We start from the raw sequence: 15804 nt of genomic DNA on the forward strand, positions 1-15804 counted from the left end.
AAACAGACACTTTTTTCTGAAAGGAGTTCTGAAAGGAACTAGAGGGAGATCCTACATTCTTGATGACGGTGGATGATGATAGATGAAAGGCATATTTACCCGACGTTTCCGGTCGTCAGTCCGTATTTCACAAAGGAGCTGGAATGGAAGCAAAAATACATGGTTATATCATAAGGAGGAGACAGGCTGGAAGAAGCTTGTGGGGAAAGTTCCAGAAGTGCACATAAATGGTCCCTGGAATCTCTGGTCCCGGCAATACATGTGTTCACTGGGAGATCCAAAGAGCCAGCTGCAAAACAACAGCTGAGAACCTAAAACCTCCAAAATAAAAATTTCAGGGGTCTGTGTGTGTTCTTTTATAGTTAGCACACATTAATTATAATAAAACTATGATTTTCATGATCCAGATATTAGAATTAACTGACAACAATTTCAAAGAAGTTATTGTGGCTATTCAGAGGTAAGGGGGGGGGAATGTCCACATTAAATGATCACATGGGGAAATGTTAGTGCATTGTAAACTACAAAATCTTTGTGACACTGATTTGTTTTATGCCTGTTCCATAAATTCAACTTTAAACTTCCACACAGACGTGAAAATACATAGTGTTTGTCTTTCTGTGCCTGGTTTATGTCACTTAATATATGTTCCCAAGCTCAGATATGTTGTTACAAATGATAGAAATTTGTTATTTAAATGACAACATAATATTCCATCAGAAAAATACATTTAAAAAATACAGATGACATGAAGGTGATTTTGATTAATAAAGGACACAAGATGTTAAGAATAGCAGGTGAAGCCTGGTTGTCCAAAAAGAACCAAGAGCACCAAAGCCCAGAGATTCTTAGGTAAATTAAAAAAAAAAAAAAAAAAAAAACTTTTCTCTTTATTTTTTAAAAACAGACAAACGTGAATTTGTGAATTATATTGTGGGGTTTGTTACATCTGTGGCTGTAGCGTATGTAAGAAAGCTTCTACAAGGGTGAGGAAAACGGGCATTAAGTAGAAGGACATGGTTGTGACGTTCTCTTGCGTGAATTAATATGGCACTGACTTTATGAAGACTGTGTGCATAAGTGGAAGTTTATTTTTAAAGGATTCATTTAAAATACTAGATACGGTTATATATATTTAAAAATCATAAAGAAATAGCAACTAAATACTTAGAAAGAGTGATTTAATTTTGAAATATCATGAAAAGCAGAAAGTGATGACAAATAGAGAAAAAAAATAAATGGAGAGTCAAAAATGAAACATAACCATTACCCAAATCAATAATTATATTAGGGGTGATTGTTGTAAACTGTATAATTAATACAAGAATTCTTAGATTGAATGACATAGGAGACCTATATTTTGCCTACAGGACATAAATTAGAAGGTCGTTGAGCGATTTTGAGTTGATTTTGTACATGTTGACAGATACTGGGTCTAGTTTATTGTATTATATGTATGTGGATATGTATTTTTCTAGCATTGTTTGTCAAAGGGGCTACCTTTCCTACAATATATGTTTTTGACACATATGCCAAAAAGTAGATAGCTGTAGTTATGTGTAAGTTTGCTTCTAGATCCTCAGTGCTCTCCCTGGTCTCTGTGTTAGGTCCTCTGTGTTCTCCCTGGTCTCTGTGTTAGGTCCTCTGTGTTCTCCCTGGTCTCTGTGTTATATCCTCTCTGTTCTCCCTGGTCTCTGTGTCTAGATCCTCTGTGTTCTCCCTGGTCTCTGTGTTAGATCCTCTGTGTTCTCCCTGGTCTCTGTGTTATATCCTCTGTGTTCTCCCTGGTCTCTGTGTTATATCCTCTGTGTTCTCCCTGGTCTCTGTGTTATGTCCTCTGTGTTCTCCCTGGTCTCTGTGTTATGTCCTCTGTGTTATCCCTGGTCTCTGTGTTAGGTCCTCTCTGTTATCCCTGGTCTCTGTATTAGATCCTCTGTGTTCTCCCTGGTCTCTGTGTCTATATCCTCTGTGTTCTCCCTGGTCTCTGTGTTAGGTCCTCTCTGTTATCCCTGGTCTCTGTATTAGATCCTCTGTGTTCTCCCTGGTCTCTGTGTCTATATCCTCTGTGTTCTCCCTGGTCTCTGTGTCTATATCCTCTGTGCTCTCCCTGGTCTCTGTGTTAGGTCCTCTCTGTTCTCCCTGGTCTCTGTGTTAGGTCCTCTGTGCTCTCCCCTGGTTTCTGTGACTTTCTTGCAGTCCTAGGCTATTTCTATTTCTTCATGCTGTAGTAGTATTTGAAATTAATTGTGATGCCCCAAGCATTATTGCTCCCAATTTGGACTGTTTGTCTATTTGACTTCGGTGAGTGTGTAGGAAGTATGGACTGTTGTCAGCTGTATAAGTATTTCACTGGTGTTTTGATAGGGCTCAGTTGAGTTTGTCAGTCACTTTCAATAGTATTGCAGTTTTTATAATATTAATTTTGTCAGTCCAAGAGTTTGGGAGAAAACTCTGAAAGTGCTAGGAAAAAAAAAAAAACCCACTTCAAACCATGGACATAGACAAGGATTTTTTACACAGGACTCAGTTGTCCAGGAGCCAGTTGCAAAACCTGACAAATGAGCTTGCATGAAATTTAAAAGCTTCTGCATGGCAAAGGGAAAAGTGAACAGAATGCATAAGAATGCATAGACAGGGGTCAGGATGGGAGGGTGTGTTTGTTCCCTACACATCTTAGCAGAGATTGATATATAGGATGTATGAAGGATTAAAATATTTAAGTTCTATATAATTCAGTCAATAAATGGGCAAGTAAAATGAGCAATGCTTCTCAAAAGACAAAATACAAGCAACTAGTAGGTACATGAAAAAGGCCTGTGTCCTCAGCCACCAGGGACACACACATCAAAAGCACTTTGAGATTTCAATTCCCCCTCATCAGAATGCCCATAACTAAAGCCCAACCTCAGACACTGGAAAGGAACCCTCTGTGACCCTGGAAAGAGTACAGACTGGAGCAGTCACTACAGAAGTCAGCCTGGAGGGGTCTCTAAAATTAAGGTTATGCTTTTCAGACATTCTTACTGTTATTTTACTCTCCTGTTGTGTTTACCTTGCCCTAAAGAGCCCCCTTTCCTATTTTCTCTCAGATCACTTGCAGCTGCTATTCTCTTTGCCTCTCTCCACCTTCTGTATTTAGCTCCCTTCTCCTCCCTAAAGAGACCCCTTTTCATTTTCCCTGATCAGATCACATAGAGCCCTGTTATTCCCCTCTCTGTTGCTCCCCAACACTCTTATCCTGGAAATGGCCCCATTAACTCTCCTGGTTTCTGCAGTTACAAGAGGGTAAGAATCTGTACTCACATCTGAATATTTAGAGTTAAGAGCTGCCAATAAGGGAAAACATGTGACATTTGTCTTTCTGGCTCTTGGTCACATTATTCAATATGATCTTTTCTCTTTCTGTCCATTTATTTGCCAAGTTCATTATTTTATTTTTTCTTTACAGCTGAATAATATTCCATAATACATGCGAGTATATGTATATATGAATAATGTCATCTTTCATTCATCGGTTGAAAGATATTTAAAGTTGTTTACATTTCTTAGTTATTGTGAGTAAAGCAACAGAGATCATGACTGAAGTGTGTATCTGTGGGCTAGAATGTTGAGTCCTTGGGCAAATGCCAAGGAGTGGTATAACTGGGTCATATGGGAGACTTGATTTTAGCATATTCAAAATTCACCACACTGGTTTCCCCAGTGACTACACCAGTGAAATCCCACAGAGTATATCTCTGATGACATAAATATTAGTAATACAACACATATAAACTGTAACTTTGGAAATTGATGCATTTAAAAGTAATCTATAGTTCAAAATACCATGAAGCAAAGTATAACAATCAAAGTTTATTATGAACATATATTACATCAGAATGACACTCAGCAACAGCAGAAGTCTGTGACCTGCCATGCTTATTATAAAGAGAAGAAACACTGTCAATTAGTAATTTTTCTTGTCATCTAAAGAAGCTAAAAAGGAACAAACAACCTAAAGTAACTAAAGGTAGTGGAGGTATAACAAAGAAAGAAGCTTCCCATAGATCTCAAAACCACTGTTAAATTAAAACAAAGACTAAAGCAAAACAAAGAAAAAGGAAATTCATGTCATTTCAGTCATACAAAGTACCAGGATAGATTTTATAACTCAGAACAGTGACAGCCTCTGAGGAAAGGGCGTGACTTAATGATCACAATGATGTGCATCTTGGGAGGAATTCAGTTACATAGGAGTATGTATTCATCCAAGTTCATCACATGATATAATGAGGATGAACTCTGGCTAATTGTGTACCTCATGACATTTAGATTAAAGTTTACAAACTGCAGTTTATTTTGAAAAACCTCAGAACATAAAATGGATCAGTGAACAGGTAGAGAAATAGATAGACTGGTAGGTCTATGCAAACATAAGCACAGCAAAATGTTATCTATAGCACTCATGGGATGGATGCCTGATGTATACTATAGAAAACTTATCTCTAGGTTTAAAAAGGTTTTTACTCAAATATTAAAGAGAACCCTAAACTGTTACACCTTAAAATATCTTATTGGTTATAAAATAACGAGATGCCATGATAATATTCATGAAAAGTATGAATAACAACCGTCTTTGATATGGAAAGTAAAATATAGAATGTATAGATCATACTTTAATGACATAAAGTAAAAGAAGACCAAAGAATGGGTTAATAGTATTAGACCCTCAATGTATGGAGTGTGAGGGCTCTTTTTCTCTCATTTTTACTTTTCTGTAATAGATAATGTTTTATAATAAGTATGTAATGCATTTCCCTCACAGTAAAGAAATCATCACTGCCCAGCTCCATCATTTATACCCTAATTTCCCTGGTCCAGAAGCAGTTTGCATAGCTTACCCACATATATTCTTAATTTCCATATTTCTTAATGATAGTCTGAATCAACTCTCTTGGCTTTCCCCCGATGCCCTTAATCAATTACTATAAAAGGCAAGAATTTAGTTCCCTTATGCCTCTGGCTTCATATGACATCATCCCTTTATCTCTTCTCCAATATCTTGTTTTTCAGAGTTAGATCAAATTTCATTTTTCACATTGTTACTATTAACTTTGAAGTTAATTTAGTTTGCATGAGAGGGGGGCATTGGTTCTGTGCATACATGTCTGCATACATGTCTGAGCATACATGTCTGTGCAGTTTTCATGTACAGAGTCCAGAGAAGGGTGTCAGGTACCCTCCGCTATCATTCTTTGTGTTATTCCTTTGAGGTAGGATCTCTCCTCTCCCTCTCCCTCCCTCTCCCTTTCTCTTCCTTTCCCTCTGTCTCTGCCTCCCTATCTCTCTCTGTCTTTCTCTGACTCTGTCTCTCTGTTTCTGTCTCTCTCTGTGAGTGTGTGTATGTGAGAGTGTGTATGTGAGCGTGTGTGTGTGTGTGTGTGTGTGTGTGTGTGTGTGTGTGTGTGAGAGAGAGAGAGAGAATGTGGGGAGATGTGAATGTGGGGGCTATGGGTGTGTGTGTATGAGTGTGTGTGTGTGCACGTGTGTACCTGAAACCCACATTTTTGGTGGGCTAGGCTAACAGCTAACAAGTCATGTGGCTCCCCCGTCTCTGTCCTATATCAGTGGAGTACAGTGGTGTGAAAGGTCCTACCCCAAACTGTTACTTAGTGACCATCATCCTAAAGCACTGAAAGTGGTCGTAATCACTGAATTATTTCTCCAGCCTCAGATTACGCACATTTAATTCATAGATTAGGTATATGGTATTCTTTGATTAGTTTTTCACGAGTTTTTGTTTCCCTCTGTGTTGATAACCTTTTCTTTAGTTGCTAACTTCCTCATAATCTACCATTAATCGGTTGTAAAATTCAATAACAGTGATAAATTTCTACAAATGCAGACACTTCAGGTAGCAGTTGCCTTCATCTCCTCAGAGATCTGCTCCTCCAACCATCTCTACTGTTCTCATCTGGACCAATTGATCTCAGTGCTATTAAACAGCTGTTGTTCCTGGGATCACCCTTCACCACCATCTTTGGGGTTCTCCTTGATGTTTTTATCTATTGGATAACTAAAAAAAAACCCTTCTGTGAAGTTTATTCCCTTGATTTAGTGTATCTTTTCACCCAGGAACTTAGTAGGGAAAGATAAATGGGAGCTAAACACATTGAGGCCTGTCTCTCGCTTTGATTTCTGTGTTAGGTGCACATGGCTCTTCCTCAGAATGCACACCCACCCATGCTCGGGTTCACTCGAGTGTTCATGGTAACTATTGAAAAGTCCAGTCTCTTTAAAATTCTCCAATTCTTTCATTTAGGTAGGTTTTTATTCTCTTTTGATAATTTGAGCATCTTCCTGTCCCCAGGGGTCTTCTATGTGACCCTTTCTGTGTTCTGTCCAGTTGCTACATAGTAGACACTTTGTCTGAAATCCACACCTTCAGTTTAAGAAGAGCTTCTTAGAACAGTTTTTTAATGAGGATCCTCCATTTGAATATAGTCCCTTCTGGGGCTGTCACCATCAGTATTGACCATCCTAAAGTTGTATCCTGAGCTTTACATATTTCTCCATTTTATTCTTACCTCTGTTTTTTAATAGATCCCCTTTATTATCTACATTTTCTGTTGACGTTTATACTTTATAATGTCCATTCCCAAAGCTCTTCTGTCACTCAGAACATCCCCTTCAGAACGCCTTTTCTTGTTTCTGGATAGATTGTCTCTCATTTCCTCTCCAAGAATATCAATTTTAGTTTCTGTTGAAATTTGTATTTTTTAAATTTTTATTGAATATTTTCTGTATTTACATTTCAAATGTTCTCCCCTTTCCTTCCAATCCCATCTCTCTCTCCTTCACTTGTTTCCATGAAGGTTCTTCCTCTCCAAACCACCCTCTCCACCTCAGTGCCTTGGCATTCCCTACATTGAGAAAATGCACCTTCACTGGACCACAGGCCTCTTCTCTTATTGATGTCAAACACTGCTATTCTCTGTTACATATGCAACTGGAGCCGTGTGTTTCTCAATGTGTGCTCATTGGTTGGTGTTTTAGTTCATAGAAGTTCTGAGAGGTTTGGCTGATTGATAATGTTCTTCTTTACAGAGTTGCAGACCCTTTCAGCTCCTTCAGTCCTTTCTCTAGCTCCTTCATTGGGGTCCCCATGTTCAATCCGATGGTTAGCTGAAAGCATCCTCAACTGTATTTGTATGGCTCTGGCACAGCCTCTGAGGAGGCATCCTTATCTGGCTCCTGGCAATAAGCATTTCTTGGCATCAGCAATAGTGCTTGGGTTCAGTGGCTACATATGGGGTGGATCCCAAGGTGAGGCAGTCTCTGAATGTTCTTTTCTTCGATCTCTGCTCTATTTGTCCTGTATTTCCTCCAGTGAGTGCTTTATTCTCCCTTTCAAGAAGAACTGAGGCATCCACACCCTGGCCTTTCTTCTTTTTGAGCTTCATAAGGTCTGTGACTTGTTTCTTGGTTATTCAGAGCTTGGGGGGGGGGGAGCTATCTGCTTATCAGTGTATGTTCTTTTGTGAGTGTGTTACCTCACTCAGGATGATAGCTTCTAGTTCCATCCATTTGTCTAGGAATTTCATAAAGTCATTATTTCTAATAGCTGAGTAGTACTCCTTTGTGTAAATATACTACAATTTCTGTATCCATTCCTCTGTTGAAGGACATCTGGGTTCTTTTCAGCTTCTGGCTATTATATATAAGGCTGCTATGAACATGGTAGAATATGTGTTCTTGTTATATATTGGAGCATCTTTTGGATATATGCTCAGGAGTGTTATAACTGGGTCATCAGGTAGTCCTATGTCCTATTTTCTGAGGAACCACCAGACTGATTTCCAGAGTGCTTGGACCAGCTTGCAATCCCACCAACAATGGAAGAGTGTTCCTCTTCTCCACATCCTTGACAGCAGATTTATACTGACTTACTATGCTAGAGCTATAACAAATTTTTAAATTACTTAACAATAAACTTTTAGTACATTTGACACATATTTTTATAGAAATTTACTTTATTTTTCAAAACCAGGAAAATTAATTAGAAAAAAATGCCTTAGTTTATATTGTTGCATCTCTTAACATCTGACTTAATTAAATGCATGCATTGTTTTGGTTTAAGCCTGCAAAGAAAATTTGGCTTCATTAAAGAGATGTGGTTGAAAGAGGAAGGAATTTTATAATATCATTTTCCAGATAATTGCAGGTTTTCTCAGATATTAAAGCAGAATGCATTAAGTGACAGTTTCTTCAAAATTATTTACAACATAAATATATTGTATTGAATATAAAATTATGCAAGTGACAAGCTCACACCCTCGTCCACTAGACCTCACAGGCCTTGAGCTTTGCAGAGATCTCTTACCCATGGGCTAAATTAATCAGTTGGAAAATAGTGCTTCACTGAGTCATTTAACTTTTAGTAAATTTCTTTCATATAGAAGTTGGCACATTCCTGTTTTGGCTTTGGTTTGTTATGATGCACATGAGTCTTGACTCTTGCTGTGGCAGAGAAATGAAAATGGCAGATACATGAAGGCTAGATGCCTAAAGAGATGCATTGTGTAATTTGAGGGTTTTTTAGATTTAAAGGAATAATAAATGAACATTTAAAAATCTCATTTCCAGAATAACTATGAATTTACCCCAGTATAAATAAATGTGAGTAAAGTAGATCAGAGAATAGCATTACTTCATGAGCATTTCTGCAAGCAATGGGACATTAGAATGACTTGCTAAACAAAGACTCTGCAAAAAATAAAAAGCTAATGAAATCTGTCATGTAGATAACCAATTTCAGAGCAAAAATGCTGATCTTATTTAGAAAAAAATTGAAAAGTATCTTAAAAAGTGACTCACAGAGATCTTAAAATATACTTAAACACTCTTTTGTAAGCAAAGGACCTTTAGGTTTGTGCATCATGGCTTGGTAGAAATAGCAAAGTCTTTGAAGTAAAATAGACCTGATATAATCTCTCTGATCCTTTGTAGAAAAATGAATTCTTCAAAGCTTGCTTTCCTCATTTACAAATTGGAGCCCATACCTTCCTTAACAATCACTGTGAAGGTTAAAAATAACAGAGCAGCACTTGGCCTGGCACACGCATTTATACTGACCCCTCAAGTGTGAGCTCCCTGCTGTCTCTGATCACTTGTAATTTCCATACTTATGAAATTATATCACTACCGAATGTGGATATATTTATTTCTTGTTTATTTCTCACCACACTAATAATACTCTTGTCAGTTTCTCAGCCTCAGGAGGTTACTGAGTAATTATGTGGGGTAATTTTGTTATACTTTTATTAATTCATTAAAAATGTTCTTCTTGAGTACCTGCTGTGTGCAGGTAAATGCTATGAATAAGCAGTGAAGCAAGAAGAAACAAAACTTTTAGCCATGGAAAGCTTAGAAGTCTTCTGGTTGGTTGGCAGTGAAATTATCCCTTGAGTGATCACACAAAGTAATGCATGTTCTCTTTCTTCTGCAAGGGCAAATAGAAGGGGGATATTATTAGTCAGCTTAATAAGAACCAGAATAGAAAGAAAAGTCTTCTAGGCACCACCAGAAAGACAGAACCCTACCCTGAAAGACACCTGCAGATGATTTTAAAGGAAAGAATACCAGATGAAGAACCATTAAGAAGATGCAGAGAGCAGAAGGAAGGGGAGGGGAGGATGGGGAAGACAAGGAGAGAAGTCTATTGCAGTATTTAGAGACTGGTCTCTTAGAAGCCAAGATATGAGGCAACATAGAAAAGAATGAGTGAGTGAATTATCTATCTATGCAAATAGCCTAGGAACTGTGTTTTTGGCAGAGGAAACGCCGAAATGAAAGTATAAGGCTAAGCTGGGTTTAGGTGTCTTAATAGTTCTTCCTGTCCAGGATTGTAACGATGCCAGTCAAGAGGATGGTGACAACATTTGCCATTGTGCTTATAACTACAAGTGTTTAATGGGTTTGGTTTAAAATTACCTCCACTATAGAAGTCATATTTCTAAATCTTCACTAAGTTCCATGGTCTCTAAAAATGATCCATATACCACATTCATGCAATGATAACTTTTTAAAGTTGCTGTTGTCTTCCATATGTTGTAGATTTTAAACAATTATTTGAAGTGGAAAATGTATTTATTGAGATGAGAGTATGGCATAATGGTGATCTACTTTAATGTACAAGGCCCTGAGCACTTCCTAGAACCACAAAAATAAAACAATAAAATGGGCTTTAGCAGAATAATATCTAATGAGATCCAAGTAAAATCTGGAGTTTAGTTAATAATTATGTGTGTGATTTTACAAATATAGAATTTATAAATAATTTCTTTTGTCAAGAGCCATGAAAATGCACCAGCTATGCTGTATTAAGGATGTTTGTAAGGCTGAAGAGAGGATGTGACTAGTGTCATATATCTTCCATATCTTCAGTTGCTTTTATCAAGTTCTCACTGGACTTTACATAAGTGGTTTCTGTTTTAGTTAACTTGGTATTGTGAAAAATACTGATCAAAGTCAATATGGGAAGTAATGAGTTTATTTAGCTTACATTTCTCAATCATACTCTATCATTGAGTGAAGCCAAGAAAGGAAGATAAGCAAGGAAGGAACATGGAGTCGGGAACTGAAACAGAACCAGAGAGGAGTGCTGCTCACTGCTTGCTCCCATGACTTGCTCAATTTGTTTTCTTATACCACCCAAGGCTGTCACCACCTTCAAGGGCCTTTTCCTTCCTACAGTCATCAATCAGGAATATCTCACATGCTTGTGAATAAGCATCTGAGAGAAGCCTTTCCTCAGCTGATGTACACGCTTGCCAGATCCCTGTCAACTTGACAAAACAAACAAAAGGCAGAATAGATCTTGTCAACTTTATATATCAATACATCACTATTAAACTATAGTCCTTTCTTTCCTTTTTATCCCCAATATGTTGTGTTAATATTACAGTATGAATATAGTTTAACTCTAAAAGTTCAACAATTTTTTGAAAAAATCAAACACTTAAAAAATTCAGTCTCTTTAAAATATCCAAAGTCTCACCACCATGGATTCCTATAAAATAAAATAAAAAATGAAAAAGAAAAAATAGTTTGTTGTTAACCAAAGAGGGAAAAACTAGGAGACAGTCATAATCTGAACAAAGCAAAAGCAAACTTCAAATGTGTTAAATTAAGTCTTGTATCTCTATCTCCTGAATCTGGGCTCTACCATTTAAAAACACACATAGCTCATCTCATGGGTTCAGTCCAGCTCCATTCAGCAGGTGCTACTGTCTTTGGTACCCCCCACCCCCCAGCTTCTGGCCTCCACTCAGGGACTCTAACTCTGCCACACAGTGCCAAACCTCTCTGTGGTCCATTCAGTCTTGGAAAATTCCCCTGCTACTAAGGCTGCACATTCGCCAGTGGCCTCCCCTAACTTTGAGTGATGCCAGACTCCGTTGCTCTCAGTGGACTCTTCAATCCTGCAGCTCTCATGACCAAACTAGTATTTACCTGGAAGATTCTTGTACACCACCAAGATTAGCTGTCAGCATGAGATAAGATGCTACTTTAGACAACTTTAGACCACAACTGTATGCTGAGCCTGAGGAAATACTCCCTCATGATCTTGCCTCAGTGGTGCCAGTATCTTATTCCAACTGCATCCTCCCCTCTCCCTCACATCCACTGCTCCTCCCTTTCTCTTCAGAAAAGAGCAGGCCTTCTGGGGATATCAACCACACACAGCATAACAAGATGCAATGTGATTAAGAACAAACTCTCCTAAGGCAACCCAGTAAGAGGAAACGTACCTCAAGAGCAGTCAAAAGAGTCAGCAGCTCCCCTACTAACACTGTTAGGAGTCCCCCCCCCCCACCAAAGAAAACCCAAGCTATTTAACCATGGCTTGTGTGCACAGGACATAACATAGACCAATGCGGGCTCCATGGTTGCTGCTTCAGTCTCTGTGAGCCCCTGTGAGCCATGCTCAGTTAATTTTGTAGGCAATGTTTTTCTGGTGTCCTCTGTTTCTCTGGCTCTTTCTCCCTCTCTTCTGTGGGGTTTGCTAAACTTTGGCTGTGGGTCTCTTCATCTGCTCCATCACTCCACCGGTTGCTAGGTGGAGCCTCTCTGGTGACGACTGGGCTATGCACAGACCTGAAAGTACAGCAGAATATCGTCAGGAATTTACTATTCATTTACTATTTTTTGTCAGTGGTTTCTTCTGAAAGACAGCTAATTTCTCAGTCCTGGCTAACCAGCATCATATGTCCCAGTAAAAGAAAAGTTTCACCTCAGTGGTTTTAGTCTCTTGCTAGCCAGAGATGATTTCTGACCAGAAACCACAGATTCTTAATAGAGAATACCACAGAAATGGAGTTTTCTGGGCTCTCTCACACTTCCCTCTGGAATGTCGTAAGCCAGGTCTCCATCATCTGCATTGCTCTCGATGTTCTTTTCCTTGTTCCCACAGCTGCTCAGCAAGCTCTGAGTACTTAGTGGAGTGTCTGTGAGTTCCAAACTCCCACAGTTCCCCACAAAACAACAAGGTCAGGTGTGTCGCAGAGATACCCAGTGCTGGTACAAATCCTCAGGGATGAAAAAATGGTGTTTTGTATAATTTATTGTTGAGGTAAGAACTAACATTATCTCCAAGCTTTCTATGCACCAGTATTGTTGTGGCTCCTTATCAATGTAAACTTGGAAAGTTCTTACAACCTTGTGCTAAAGGAAAGTCCAAAGCAGCAGCATTAACATCACCTATGAGTTTTCAAAAGGGAAGCCCCAGTCCCTACTCTAGTCCTTATCAATTAGAATGTGCATTTAATAACACACTCAAGTGTTTGATGCACATACATGAGTGCCAGGAGTGCTGCACTAACCAAACAAAGCCCATTAGTGCCAATGTTCCCATTTTCCCTAGGCAGGTGAACATCAGAAAGAGCACATCTTATCTGAGGAGTTTCAGAGACATGATGATGGTTCAAGATTTAACTAATACTTTTTCCATTCACCATTTCCCTCACTTGTTACTTTGAAGAAGCATACCTCTTAACCTATTTTCTAGAAAAAATAAATAAATAAAAGTAATCATTCAGCTTCCACTTGAAATTTTCACTTTAAAAGCATTTGCTCCAACAGAAAGGCTAAATTTAAGCACCTGGTCTATAGCAATGAACCTGGAAGATTATAGCTAAGTTTGTGTGTGACTGGGGGTGAAGCAGTCACAGGCTTCCTTAGCTTCTGAAAGGAACTTACCTCTCTGTTGTACTTGAGATCCCAAGCTTAACTGTTGGCAGGATTCTCCCTCAGGCTTATCCTGATGAGCAAAAGACAAGATCGAGTGGAATAGACAGACCTTAGCCTGAGGAGATGAGCGATCTGGCGTACAAAACAGAAAATGTCGTTTTTATGAGCTAGGAGGTATTTTTATGGTTTGCCTTGAGTGAGTAGTCTCTGATGTTGGGAGAGCAGACTGGAAACAGCTGGGCTGCACTTTAGATCAGTTGCCACAGCAACTTGATACATTTGTCTCTGGTGTCACTTGATCCCTTTAAGAGCTGTGTTACCTCAGCATGGATGTTTGACTTTGGGGCTTTCTGTGCAGTAAGGATGTCTGGTTGTATTTCTCAGATTACACGCGGTGTTAATTATATTCGTTTGGAAGTCTGGAGTTTAGGGTTACAGAAAATGGCTACCTCACAGGTGACTGGAACTCAGGATCCTATCAAACTATCATTATAACTGTCAAAGCTCTAATTTCTAAGAGCAAACCACACCCGATGTTATCAGGGAAAAACATGCAGATTTCAAAGCCACCTCAAAATTTCAAATCTAGTAATATATTCCATTTTCTCACCTCAGGTAAACTTAATGAACAATGCTTTTGTAACTTAATCCCAGTGTAAGTTTATATTGGTAGCTACATTTAATTTTTTCCCCCCTTGGCCAGAATGTTAAGCAAGGGGCACTCCATTTGGATTTTCAAAGTAAAATTTAACAGTCCTAAGATATGAAAAACAGCTTACAGTTTTCCTCTTAAGCATGTGAGCGACTGATGTGTTGATGAGAGACTAAGAGTTAGCCCAGCTACTGTCCTTAGATAAATGGCTGACTACATTCTGAGAGCCTTTTGCCCTGACAGACATTTGCTCTCCTTCAGCCAAGTGTCTACTTCCCCTCTCTTCAGTGAGAAACAGTCAAGCAGCTTCATGCTGTCTCCCAGGGTCATGGCAGCTGCAGCCGTAAGTCTTGATACACAGGCATCACTGTGTCTGTGTCCACTGTCACCCCACCCTTTTCTCTGAAGCTCCTACGAGTTCAGCAAAGAAAGGGAAGTGTAATGTTATTAGAACTTATGTTGGATGGTCTTGAGAATTGCAGAAAATAATTTCATTGTTGTCTAGAGTTACATGGCCTTTGCTGGGTAGACAGTTTCCTGAACATCGCCATTATACGGCAGCATAATTGTGGCTTCCTGCTGGCATTTTGGTGTGGAGATGGATCGCTGTTTCTTGTCTTTCCTTTTCTGTTTTTCTTTTCCCACTTCATTTCATACAAATAAAAGGAAACAGCAGTAAATAAAAGAACCACTAACAACCAGCACTTCTGTTAAAGTTCCTTCACAGACGTCAAAAATTTGAATTTTCTGTAATTTTAAAATTCACTTATACCGTGTGTAATTAGTATAGTTTTTCCAATGCATACCCAACTTTCTCATGAGATGCTTTAATGTGAATCACATGAAAAATGTAGCCAAGCGTTGTAAGTGCTTTTAACATTTGCATTTCTCATTCTCTGTGGGTAATTCTGTAAATCTGGGGTTAGCCTAATAGGATTGGAAGGGGGCAATGAGGAGCCAGTGAGGTTTGGAAAACAACCCCCCTTTCGGGAAATTTGGCATGACCTTAGTGACAGACAAATGATTTCTTGTAACATGGAGGATGTTTCATTTCATAAAAAGCTGAGGTTTGTTGTGTGGAGGATAGAAAAACTCTTCCAGGCAAGGATCACACAGGAACATCAGCACCAGAAGCAACTGAAATGTCAAGAAAACCAACTTGACATCCAGCCTAAAGAATGAACAGCTACAAACTTGAGAAATCACAAGAAAAAACTTCAGATTGTTAGCCATTTTCCAGATATGTATCTCTTTGTCACAATAGCCAAGATCCTAGTAATTCCCTTTTTGATTTACAAGAGCCCTAAGTTGAGGACCAAGATTGGGCATCCTTTTTCTTGTCCTTCTACAAGGCCTTGCAAAGCCCCTGACCTCCAAGAACTTTTTTTCAAAATGCATTTTACATAGAGCATAGAAAGCCTCCATAAATTTATAAACTTATTTGTGTATAATGAGAGAGACAAGAAAGACTTGTGGGTATTGGGACAAAGAAGAGTCCTTCTTAGACTATTTTTCATTGCTTTAATCAATATTTTATATGTGATTCATGCTTTTAAACAATCACTATTAAAAGAATTGGGGTGACACACAGAAAAACACAGCAGGCTGTGAGTCAACTTTTCTGGGACTACTATTTGCTTGAATTTGGGTTCAAGACATGGGAAAAGAGTCACTGTATAAGATCATGATCTACCTAGTGTTTATGAATCCTCTACTAGAGAATCATGGAATGTTACTGAATGGCAGTTTCCTTCCCAGCACTTCTGGAACATCTGTGGACAATCATTTTTTAGTCTAGTTATAGTAAGAATTTTAATTAACAGAAAAGAATGCAAAACCTATGTATCTAATATTTAGTAAACAGATTAAAAAGAGCCACTGAGTTCTCCATCACAGCACAGTTTATAGATTCTGTTCAGTAA

The 15804-nt window shown here is 38.6% G+C and overlaps 1 protein-coding gene across 3 annotated transcripts in view; it reads left to right on the plus strand.

The window, feature by feature from the left end:
- Window positions 1–15804, plus strand: part of HPSE2 (heparanase 2 (inactive)) — a gene marked incomplete at both ends in the record, with an annotated part of 624570 nt that overhangs the window by 450151 nt on the left and 158615 nt on the right. The gene's annotated exons all lie outside the window — the stretch shown is intronic.

The sequence above is a fragment of the Micromys minutus genome (assembly GCF_963924665.1).
Source record: "Micromys minutus genome assembly, chromosome: 2".
Classification (NCBI taxonomy): domain Eukaryota; kingdom Metazoa; phylum Chordata; class Mammalia; order Rodentia; family Muridae; genus Micromys; species Micromys minutus.